Source organism: Hibiscus syriacus, unplaced genomic scaffold (assembly GCF_006381635.1).
Source record: "Hibiscus syriacus cultivar Baekdansim isolate YM2019G1 unplaced genomic scaffold, ASM638163v2 tig00011277_pilon, whole genome shotgun sequence".
Lineage (NCBI taxonomy): Eukaryota > Viridiplantae > Streptophyta > Magnoliopsida > Malvales > Malvaceae > Hibiscus > Hibiscus syriacus.
Genome location: NW_024062247.1, coordinates 10001 through 22500, shown reverse-complemented (window position 1 = coordinate 22500; position 12500 = coordinate 10001). Strand labels below are relative to the sequence as shown.

The window sequence follows — 12500 nt, the reverse complement described above, 5'->3', positions numbered from 1 at the left end:
CAAGTGTTGGATTATTCACCCACCAATAGGGAACGTGAGCGGGTTTAGACTGTCGTGAGACAGGTTAGTTTTACCGTACTGATGGTGGCGGCGTAATAGTAATTCAACCTAGTACGAGAGGAACCGTTGATTCAAACAATAGGTCATCGCGCTTGGTTAAAAAGCCAGTGGCGCGAAGCTATCGTGCGCTAGATTATGACTGAATGCCTCTAAGTCAGAATCTGGGATAGAAGCAACGATTGCACCTATCGCCCGATTATTGACCCGCAATAGGGCCCCCGGCCCTTAAGGTCACGAGTCGTGGGTGCAGCGCGTGCATCGAGCAAGTCACACGTGGCTCCCTGGAACATAATTTCCACCGAACGGCGGGTAGATCCTTTGCAGATGACTTAAATACGCAATGGGGTATTGTAATTGGCTGAGTGGCCTTACTGCCACGATCCACTAAGATTCAGCCCTTTGTCGCTTCCATTCGTCCCTCCCCCATCTTTCATATCCCTAATTGTTTATGTTGGAAATCCAGGGGTTCGACAAGAGGGAACGGGGACCCTTCCTAAGGCACGACATTTCTGATCCAATACGACATATATTTCAATCTTCTCTCTTCTACAAGTTCCATGACTTAGGAAAATTTAAAGTTTACGATACTTGAAGAAAACCCCATCGAGGGGTCCTAAGCATGGTGGTGTAGTAGCCTCGCACAACATTGGGTAGAAAGCACGCTAACGTGTGTTAGAGACTCACACATGTCAGGCAATAAGCACGCCATTGGGTGGGAGAGAGTCGATCGCCATCAGGGCCCCGTGTGCGTGAGCCTCGGTCACCGTCAACAATCCCAGGTGGATGGCCTCGGTCACCATCGGTAAACCCAGACGGGTGTCTCGGCACCATCTGCAATCCCAGGTGGGTGTCCTCGGTCACCATCGGGAACCCCAGACCATTGGTACGGGAGCCTCAGTCACCATCGACAATCCCCGACGGGTGCCTTGGTAACCCCAAGCCATGGGTGAGGAAGTCCCGTACAGAGTTGAGAGTTGGGTGCGAGGGCCTCGGTCACCATCGGCAACCCTCGACGGGTACCTCAGTAACCCCAAGCCATTGGTGCGGGAGTGCTGCACAGACCCGAGCGCTGGGTGCGGGAGCCTCCCACAGGTCGGGCGGGGCGTACGGCTCCCTGGTGCGTGGGGAAGGAAGTGTTCACATTTCAAACATTTCAATGTCTACTGGTAGCATTTTACCTAAGTTTTTTTAGCTCTTTAGGGGGGTTGGTTCTTGAGGAGCTGACAAGGTCCCCTGGGTTTGTTACCGCAACATGACCCGACGCTACCCACAGCCCCATATCGGCCACCGGAGTCCCCCACCACTGGTAAGGTTCCCGGTGGTGCTCCGGCGATGCCCTGATGATGCTTCGGCGAGACACAATCGGAGACCTAAGAGTTTAAATCGATGGATGGCCTCGATGAATGGTGGTAAACAATGGACATTAATTACGGTCTACAACCGAGATAATTATCGACGATGGAAAATGACCCTCCCCTCCCCCATTGAAATGGGGAATTCTGAAAGTGGTAATGCCCCGACCGGGACTTCGATGGATGTCCTCGACAAAGGGTCAAACCAACGAAAAATACTTGCAGGTAAGTACTTGGATGCGGGAGCCATGTACTTCATGGACATATAAAGGCCATTGGGTGGCCATAAGAAGGGCGATGTAGAAAGTGTCCTCGTTTCAGACATTTCACTGTCTACTAATAGCATTTTGTCTAAGTTTTTTTATCCATTTAGGGGGTAGTGGCCTGGCACCCCCTCCCACCCCCGGGGGGTGCGGGCCTCGGCACCCTACGGGGGTAAGGCAGCGCCTAGCGCTAGCACAGGTTAGCCCCCGTCACCGGTGGGGCTAGTCGGACATGGTAGCTGAAAGGATGTGATCATGTGAATGGTCGGTGCGCCCGATACTCATGAACCTCTTCCCCGTATCCTGGGAGAGGTATCAACTCGGAGTGGTGTAGCACCCACTTGTGAATTGGTCATTGTCTTTCCATGTTCAGCCAAACTCGGCAACTGCTCGTCGCTTTGGTCTAGTCCGTGTACTCTATTGGCTCTGTGTTACTTGCCGAGACATTTTTCACCCAGTACCAAGTTCTTTGATGGCAACGACCTACTAGGGGGAGCGAGATAAGACATCCTAGGGTACGCATCAGAATAGATAGAAGCCCCGAGCGGGTTATGCTGTAAGCCCACCCCTCATCAAAATAGTTGGCCATCCCTTTCCTCGACTCAAACTCAAAGAATCCTATTTTAAAAAAAACCTTCTCCACCCCCATATTAAAAGGCCATCCCATTCCTCTAAAACTAAAAAAAGCCACTCATTTCCTCTAAAACCAACAAAGGCCACACACCTCACCCCCAAAAAAATGCTTCGCAAAAAGGCCGTTAAATATTTGAACTAAAGTAAACTTGTCGCTGTTGGTTGCCTTCGTGATGGGAAATTGGCGGGTATACTCGCCTATGTCTAGTTTCGTGCCAAGCGGTTGTGGTGTTCCCTCGTTCATTATTTCCTTCGCTCCTCGGCCAAGTCATTGGTCGTGTGGGTTGTGGACCAATGGGCGTAGATGCTAATACTCTTACGTAATGGGCATGTGAGTGGTGATATAATTGTGTGTGTCGGTAGGCTCCGTGCTACATGCATCGAATTGTCGAGCCGCACTCCTCTTCAATGTCTTCCCTTGCAATCTTTGAACCCAAGGGATACGATTGGGATCCTGTGTTGCGTACCTAAATCGATGGAATTTCAGATGTCTTGTCGTCCCTATTCCATCATGTGACCTTTTGCCTACGTGGTGGACTTAAGTCGTGCCCGGTGTCCCGTGTGTGCGTTTTGTGTATACTCGGCCACGGCGGTGCATCGGTGCTCGATCGTTCTTTCGTATGTGGAATATTTTTTGTGCGTAGGGTTCCTCAGCCCCATCACTCGATGCCTATGCATTTTTATCCCTCGACATGAACGATGCTCGTGTCCTGTTATGTCCTCGTCCACTGCCAAGGCAACGGATTGAGCACTATACAGTGCCCAACGTCGCGAAGGAATGCTACCTGGTTGATATTGCCAGTAGTCATATGCTTGTCTCAAAGATTAAGCCATGCATGTGTAAGTATAAACTAATTCAGACTGTGAAACTGCGAATAGCTCATTAAATCAATTATAGTTTGTTTGATGGTATTTGCTACTCGAATAATCGTAGTAATTCTAGAGCTAATACGTATAACAAACCCTGACTTCTAGAAGAGATGCATTTATTAGATAAAAGTTTGACACATGCTTTTCCCGTTGCTCTGATAATTCATGATAACTCAACGGATGGCACGACCTTTGTACCGACGATGCATCATTCAATTTTTTTCCCTATCAACTTTCGATGGTAGGATAGTGGCCTACTATGGTGGTGACGGGTGATGGGTGACAGAGAATTAGGGTTTGATTCCGGAGATGGTGCCTGAGAAACGACTACCACATCCAATGAAGGCAGCAGGCGCGCAGATTACCCAATCTTGACATGGGGAGGTAGTGATAATAAATAACATTATCGGGCTCTACTAGTTTGGTAATTGAAATGAGTATAATCTAAATCCCTTAACAAGGATCCATTGGCCTTAATTGGTTGGGTCGTTCCTCCAGTGTTGTTACTTTGAAGAAATTAGAGTGCTCAAAGCATGCCTATGCTTGTATACATTAAGATGGGATAACATCACAGGATTTTGATCTTATTTTGTTGGCCTTCAGGATCAGAGTAATGATTAATAGACAGTCAGGGGCATTCGTATTCAATAGTCAGATGTGAAATTCTTGGATTTATGAAAGACGAACAACTGCGAAAGCATTTGCCAAGGATGTTTTCATTAATCAAGAATAAAAGTTGGGGGCTCGAAGACGATCAGATACCGTCCTAGTCTCAACTATAAACGATACCGACCAGGGATTAGCCGATGTTGTTTTTAGGACTCCGCCGGCACCTTATGAGAAATTAAAGTCTTTGGGTTCCCGGGGGGAGTATGGTCGCAAGGCTGAAACTTAAAGAAATTGACAGAAGTGCACCACCAAGAGTGGAGCCTACGGCTTAATTTGACTCAACCGTCACACGATTTCCGACCCGCAGTAGGGGCCCCGACCCCCAAGGGCACCTGTCATGGGTGCAGCGCGCGCGTTGGACAAGTCGTGCGTGCCTCCCTGGAACACAATTTCCACCGAGCGGCGGGTAGAATCCTTTGCAGATGACTTAAATACGTGATGGGGTATTATAAGTGGCAGATTGGCCTTACTGCCACTATCCACTGAGATTCAGCCCTTTGTCGTTTTGATTTGTCCCTCCCCCCATCGTTCGTATCCCCAATTTTTTATGTTAGAAATCCAGGGGATCGATAAGAGGGAACGTGGACTCTTCCTAAGGTACGATGGTTATGATCCAATACCACATCTACTTCAATCTTCTGCCTTCTACAAGTTCCACGACTTAGGAAAATTTAAAGTTTACGGTACTTTAAGAAAACCCCATCGAGGGGTCCTAAACATGTTGGTGTTGGAGACTCGCACACATCGGGCAATAAGCACGCCATTGGGTGGGGGAGAGTCGATCACCATCAGGCCCCCGTATGCGTAAGCCTCGGTCACCATCGGTAATCCTAGGCGGGTGGCCTCGGTCACCATCGGTAAACCCAGACGGGAGTCTCGATCACCATCGACAATCTAAGGCGGGTGGCCTCGGTCACCATCAGTAAAGCCAGACGGGTGTCTTGGTCACCATCGGCAATCCCAGGCGGGTGGCCTTGGTCACCATCGGTAAACCAAGACGGGTGTCTCGGTCACCATCGGCAATCCCGGACCATTGGTGCGGGAGCCTCAGTCACCATTGGCAACCCCGACGAGTGCCTCGGTAACCCCAAGCCATGGGTGTAGGAGTATCGCACAGAGGCGAGAGTTAGGTGCGAGGGCCTCGGTCACCATCAGCAACCCTTGACGGTTGCCTCGACAACCCCAGGCCTGGATTAAAAGGCCATCATTTTCCTCTAAAACCAAAAAAGGCCAACCCTTTACTCTAAAACCAAAAAAGGCCACCCACCCCACCCCCCCAAAAAAAGGCTTCGCAAAATGACCGTTATATATTTGAACTAAAACAAAGTTGTCACTGTTGGTTACCTTCTTGATGGGAAATTAGCGGGTATACTCGCCTATGTCTAGTTTTTGTGCCAAGCGGTTGTGGTGTGCCCTTGTTCATTGTATCCTCCGCTCCTCAGCCAAGTCATTGGTCGTTTGGGTTGTGAACCGGTGGGCGTGGATGCTACTACTCTTACGTAATGGGCATGTGAGTGGTGATATAGTTGTGTGTGTCGGCAGGCTTCGTGCTACATGCATCAAACTGTCGAGCCGCACTCCTCTTCAATGTCTCTTCTTGCGGTCTTCGAACCCAAGGTGTCTTACCATCCCTTTTCCATCATGTGACCTTGTGCCTACGTGGTGGACTTAAGTCATGCCCGGTGTCCCGTGTGTGTGTTTTGTGTATACTCGGCCATGGCGGTGCATCGGCACTCGATCATTCTTTCGGATGCGAAACATTTTGTGAGCGTTAGGATCCTCGGCCCCATCGCTTGATACCTACGCATTTTTGTCCCTCGACATAAACGATGCTTGTGTCCTGTTATGGCCTCGTCCACTGCCAAGGCATCAGATTGAGGACCATACGGTGCCCGACGTCGCAAAGGAATGCTACCTGGTTGATCTTGCCAGTAGTCATATGCTTATCTCAAAGACTAAGCCATGCATGTGTAAGTATGAAATAATTCAGACTGTGAAACTGGGAATGGCTCATTAAATAAGTTGTAGTTTGTTTGATGGTATTTGCTACTCGAATAACCGTAGTAATCCTATAGATAATACGTGTGATAAACCCTAACTTCTAGAAGGGATGCATTTATTAGATAAAAGGTCGACGTGGGCTTTGCCCGTTTCTCTGATGATTCATGATAACTCGACAGATCGCACGACCTTTGTATCGGTAACGCATCATTCAAATTTCTCACCTATCAGCTTTCGATGGTAGGATAGTGGCCTACTATGGTGGTGACGTGTGATGGAGAATTAGGGTTCGATTCTGGAGAGGGAGACTGAGAAACGGCTACCACATCCAAGAAAGGCAGCAGGCGCGCAAATTACCCAATCCTGACACGGGGAGGTAGTGACAATTAATAACAATACCGGGCTCTATGAGTCTTGTAATTGGAATGAGTACAATCTAAATCCCTTAACGATGATCCATTGGAGGGAAAGTCTGGTACCAGCAGCCGCGGTAATTCCAGCTCCAATAGCATATATTTAAGTTGTTGCAGTTAAAAAGCCGTAGTTGGACCTTGGGGTGGGTTGGCCGGTCTGCCTCACAGTGAGCATCGGTCTGCTCGTCCCTACTACCGGCGATGCGCTCCTGGCCTTAATTGCCCGGGTCGTTCTTCCAGCGCTGTTACTTTGAGGAAATTAGAGTGGTCAAAGTAGTCCTATGCTTGTATACATTAGCATGGGATAACATCACAGGATTTCGATCCTATTGTGTTGGCCTTCGGGATTGGAGTAATGATTAACAGGGACAGTCGAGGGCATTCTTATTTCATTGTCAGATGTGAAATTCTTGGATTTATGAAAGACGAATAACTGCGAAAGCATTTTCCAAGGATGTTTTCATTAATCAAGAACAAAAGTTTGGGGCTCGAAGACGATCAAATAGCGTCCTAGTCTCAACCATAAACGATGCTGACCAGGGATCGATGGATGTTGCTTTTAGGACTCCGCTGGCACCTTATAAGAAATAAAAGTCTTTGGGTTTCAGGGGGAGTATGGTCGCAAGGCTGAAACTTAAAGGAATTGACGGAAGGGCACCACCAGGAGGGGAGCCTGCGGCTTAATTTGACTCAACACGGGGAAACTTACCAGTTCCAGACATAGTAAGGTTTGACAGACTGAGAGTTCTATCTTGATTCTATGGGTGGTGGAGCATGGCCGTTCTTAGTTGGCAGAGCGATTTGTCTGGTTAATTTCGTTAACGAACGATACCTCAGCCTGCTAACTAGGTACACGGAGGTGATCCTCCGTGGCTAGCTTCTTAGAGGGACTATGGCTGATTAGGCCAAGGAAGTTCGAGACAATAATAGGTCTGTGATGCTCTTAAATGTTCTGGGTTGCACCCGCACTACACTGATGTATTCAACGAGTCTATAGCCTTGGCCGACATTCCCGGGTAATCTTTGAAATTTCATCGTGATGGGGATAGATCATTGCAATTTTTTGTCTTCAACGAGGAATTCTTAGTAAGCGCGAGTCATCAGCTCGCGTTGACTACGTCCCTTCCCTTTGTACACACCGCCCGTCACTCTTACCGATTGAATGATCCGGTGAAGTGTTCGGATCGCGATGACGTGGGTGGCTCGCTGCCTGCGACATCGCGAGAAGTCCACTGAACCTTATCATTTAGAGGAAGGAGAAGTCGTAACAAGGTTTCCGTAGGTAAACCTACGGAATGATCATTGTCAAAACCTTCCTAGAAGATCGACCCGCGAACACGTTATCGAACAACAACTGGAGGGGTACTGGTCGTAATTGCCCCTCAACCCCTCCACGTCTCGGAGCAATGGGATCGCTTGCTCCCGCATGCACTTCGTGCTGTTGTGCGGCACGATCGGGTGTCTCCAAGGCAAAACAAACAACCCCCGCCGTGAATCATGCCAAGGAATTAGAATGAAAAGGCGGTCCTGTCCTGTTCTTTTCTCACCCCGTTCGCGGTGTGCGTACGGCTTAGATATGCCTACTTTGTCGTGAGAACAAAAAATTACTCTCCGCATTGGATATCTCGGCTCTCGCATCGTTGAAGAACGTAGCAAATTGCTATACTTGGTGTGAATTGCAAAATCCCGTGAACCATCGAGTCTTTGAACGCAAGTTACGCCCCAAGCCGTTAGGCTGAGGGCACGACTGCCTGGGTCTCACGCATCGTTACCCCCATCCGAACCAGAACGATAGAGTATCGATCGATGTGTGGGCGTGAATTGGCCGCTCGTGCGTAAAATGCTCAAGGTTGGACTAAAATTTAGTACATGACGTCACGGTGCCACGATGATCGGTGGTAATTCCTTGAGCAGCCTCGTTCTGAGTTGTGCGTGCTCGTCGATCTGTACTCTATGATCCTCTTGGCATCTCACTTTCGGTGCTCGCATCATGACCCCAGGTCAGGCGGGACTACCCGCTAAATTTAAGCATATTGTCACACCCTTAGAACTTTGACGCCTCGGAACGTGCGGCCTTAGTCGCCTTCTTAGTGATTGCGGCTAAGTAAGCCTGAAAATATCCCAAGCAAGGATGCTTAGGATTTCGATGGACGCTAGACAAGAGAACTAGCACAAAAAGGAAGATAAGAAAGTTTTGAGAGAAGAATGCTATTATGATTTCTCAAAGTGAAGGAGTGAGTACAAATGAGGAGGTGAAGCCTCTATTTATAGATAAAGCTTCTATTTATAGATAAAGCTCCCCTCAATGAACGGCTAAGATCTAATTAAATCGACGGTCGAGATTAAATCCTACCTACCAAAAACAAGTGGGCATTATCTATACAAATTTAAATGCCACCAAAGTCTTTGTGTCTTTTAGAAGGTTTAAGCCCCCATTTGAGCTTCTTTTCATGGGCTAACCTCGGTGGTGCTGGTTCCAATGATGCCCTCGTCACTCATTTGGCATGAAATTGGTCTATTCTATTTTTGAATTGCCAAAGTCCCTCGGCATGTTCCCAACTCCCTTCGCACTCAGGTTGTCCTTAATGTACTCATGCCTCAGACGGTATTCTGGTCCTCGTATAACTCTCTCCGCCTGTATATCTTGGATCTCCTTGTCATATTAGACCGCTACTCCGACTGGCGTTCGGTGAGACTTTCCTCGATCCGGATCCTTGGCATCCTGATGGTATGGCTTGAGTAGGCTAACATGGATAACGGGATACGCTTGAATGGTTGCACACAACTCCAATTTATAGGCCATGGTGCCTACCCGCTTCATGACTCGTAATGGACCCTCATATCTTCGTACAAGCCCCTTATGCACATCTGCATGGCGCAAAACATTGGCCAACTTCGCAAGGACAAGGTCGCCAACTTCAAAGTTCACGTCCCTCTACTTTCAGTCAACCCACTTCTTGGTCTGCTTTCCCTCCTTGTGCAAACAAGCTTGGGCTAAGTCTTGCTGCTCGTGCCACTCCTTGGCAATCTTGTGTGCTGATGGATTGGGCCCCTCATACTTGGTAACAACCGTGTTGGTTGTCAACAGTTGTTGCCCGGTCATGATCTTGAACGGACTTTGGTTTGTCGCCTCGTTCCGTTTCAAGTTGTAGGAAAATTAGGCCACGTCCAACAGCTTTGGCCTATCTCGTTGGTTGGCACTCACATAGTGCCTCAGATAGATCTCTAATAAAGAATTCACTCGCTCAGTTTGCCCATCGATTTGTGGATGAACTACGGTGGAAAAGTTCAAGCTCGATCCCATCAGTTTGAATAACTCCGTCCAGAACCTCCATGTAACCGCATGTCCCGGTCGCTACTGATGGTTTTCGACATTCCCCAATACTTCACCACATGCTTGAGGAAAAGTCGAGCGGCCTCTACAGCTGGACACACCTTAGACGCGGGTATGAATGTTGCATACTTCGAAAACCTGTTAACCACAACCATTATACTTGAAAGTCCATCAATTTTGGGCAAACCAATGATAAAATCCATGGAAATACTCTCCCATGGGTGCTCAGGAATAGGCAAAGGTTGTAGCTGTCCCGCCGGTTTCTTTTCCTCGATCTTGTCTTGCTTGTATACAAGACAAGTCTTCACATAGGCCTGCACATCTTCAGCCTTGTGTGGCCAATAGTATTGCTTCGAGAGTAATGCCAAAGTTCGATCAACTCCCGGATGTCCCGCCCACTTGGAATCATGGCATTCCTTCATGAGCTCCTTGCGTAACTTCCCATATCGAGGTACAAAGAGACGATTTCCTCGATAATATAGTAGTTCCCCCTCAAGCCAAAACTCTCTGGTTTGCCCCTCCTTAGCTCCCTCAATAATTCACTCGGCCGCAGGATCATGGGGCAACCCTTCTTTGATAATTTCTAGCAAGGTACCTTCCACAATCTCGATGGTGTACCTCCGGCTTAAGCCATATATAACACAATTCACCTTCCCTAGCTTGTACTCCATGGAAAAGTCAAACTCGGGCAAGACACTCTTGCCAACGAGCCTGTTTGGGAGAAAGCTTCTTCTGGGTGAGGCAGTAAATGTTAGCAACATTATCCGTGAACGCCACGAACTTGGACCCAAGCAAGTAATGTCGCCATGTACGCAAGCAGTGTACAACTGCTGTCATCTCCTTCTCATGAACCGAGTACCTTCTCTCGGTCTCATTGAGCTTCCGACTCTCGTATGCAACCGGATGTCCCTCTTGCATGAGGACTCCACCGATGGCAACATCGGACGCATCGGTGAAAACTACGAAAGACTTGGTGTAATTTGGAAACACCAACACGGGCTCATTCATTATGGCCTCCTTGATCTTTTCAAACGTGTCCTGGCATTTCGTGCTCCACTCCCACACCTTGTCTTTTTTTAGTAACTCGGTCAAAGCTGTGGCGATCTTGGAATAGCCCTTCATGAACCGTCGGTAATACTTGGCTAATCCCAATAATACTTGTAATTGGGTTACCTTGGTGGGTGGCTTCTACTCATCAATTGCTCGGATCTTTTCTTTCTCCATCTGGAACTTGCCTCCTCCAATAATATGGCCTAGGAACGACACTTTCTTCTACGCAAACGAGCATTTTTCCTCCTTGACATAAAGCTCGTTCTCTCGTAAGACTTGGAACACCCTTCTCAAATGTTCAATATGTTCTTCCAATGTCTTACTATACACCACAATATCATCAAGGTAAACTACAACGAAATGATCTAGAAAGGGTTGTAGTACCTTGTTCATCAACGTGCATAAGGTGGTCAGAGCATTTGTGAAGCCAAATGGCATCACAAGGAATTCGTAAGAACCATACCTAGTCACACAGGCTATCTTCGGTTCATCTCCCTCGACTATCCTAACTTGGTAATAGCCCGATCGTAAATCTAACTTGATAAACCACCTTGCATCACCAAGTTGATCGAACAAGACCGCAATGAGGGGAATGTGAGCTTATTTAAAGCTCTGTAATCTATGCACATCTGTAGAGAACCATCATGTTTCTTTTCAAATAGTATCGATGCACAATAGGGGGACTTGGATGGTCGGATGTATCCGTCATCAAGGATATCCTTTAATTGTCTACGCATCTCCTCTTACTCGGGCGGAGCCATTCGGTAAGGGGCCCAAGTGGGTGGCTTCGCATTCTCCACAAGCTCAATCTTGTGATCCACCTCCCTCTTTGGAGGCAACTTCTTGGGTAATTCGGTAGGCATCACATCTTTGAATTCTGCCAAGACATGACTTACCATTTCGGGAACTTCCTTGGTTGTGGTTGGTTAGTCACACACCAATGCAGCTAAGAAGGTCAGTTCCTCCTTGTGCACCACCTTTGATAATTGGATTACAGACAAAATTTTGGCCCCTACTCCGGACCCTCGGCTTACTGGTACAATGCATTGTTGCTTTGGATCCAGGATGCACAAGCAATCGGTAAAAGGCACTGGGAAAACATTTATTCGATCCAAGAAACTTAACCCAAGAAAAAAGTCGAAGTCATCGAGAGAGATTACCTCGATGGCTTCCTTTCCAGACCAACCTCTAATGGTCAACTCAATTCCTTTTACGACCCCTACAATTGGAACTTCTTCGGCATTCACGGTTTTGACTGAACCACTTGCCTTCTCCATATGAAGGCCAAGTCTCTTGGCAATTTGTTCAGACATGAACAACTCCGAGGCACTGGTGTCCACTAGTACACTCATCTTTTGGCCTACCACGGTGATGTCTACGTACATCAGTCCCTTCTTCTTGTGCCCCTTTTTTACCTCCATGGTGCTAAGGATGGACCCAAGCTTGAGAGTCTCACTCTCTACCCCATCATTTTCCTTGATGGCAGCAACTTTCACAAGCTGAGGACAATCTCGTTTCATGTGATTTCCTCCACAAGTAAAGCATGCTAATTCACCCTTCTTCTCCAAAGGATTGAAGAGCTTTTTGGGTCAATCATTCGGCTTCCCATGATTTCCCGTTGGCTTGTGAAAGCTTCCTTTGGCCTTCTCTTCCCCATTGTTACCTTTGGGTTTCGATCTGGATTGGAGAGAGTCGGCCTTCTTTACTTCAAACGGTGCAATGGCCTCGACTGTATCAAATGCCTTGGAGAGTTCGGTTACTCCCCTTATCTGGATCTCCATGTTGGCCCAACGTTGTAGTCCATCCATGAATGCAAAGTACCCTTCTGACTTGCCCAACTCTGGGATCTCCATCT

The 12500-nt window shown here is 47.8% G+C and overlaps 2 non-coding genes across 2 annotated transcripts in view; both read left to right on the top strand.

Moving 5' to 3' along the window:
* LOC120204697 overlaps nt 1-476 on the top strand; it is a 3363-nt gene extending 2887 nt beyond the window's left edge. Inside the window, exon 1 of the ribosomal RNA XR_005523963.1 lies at nt 1-476. This exon is cut by the window's left edge and continues 2887 nt beyond it. This is a non-coding gene — a ribosomal RNA (28S ribosomal RNA).
* A 7390-nt stretch (nt 477-7866) lies between these two features.
* On the top strand, nt 7867-8022 carry LOC120204696. The gene has a single exon (XR_005523962.1). It is a non-coding gene; the product is annotated as a 5.8S ribosomal RNA (ribosomal RNA).
* Nucleotides 8023-12500: the final 4478 nt, after the last annotated feature.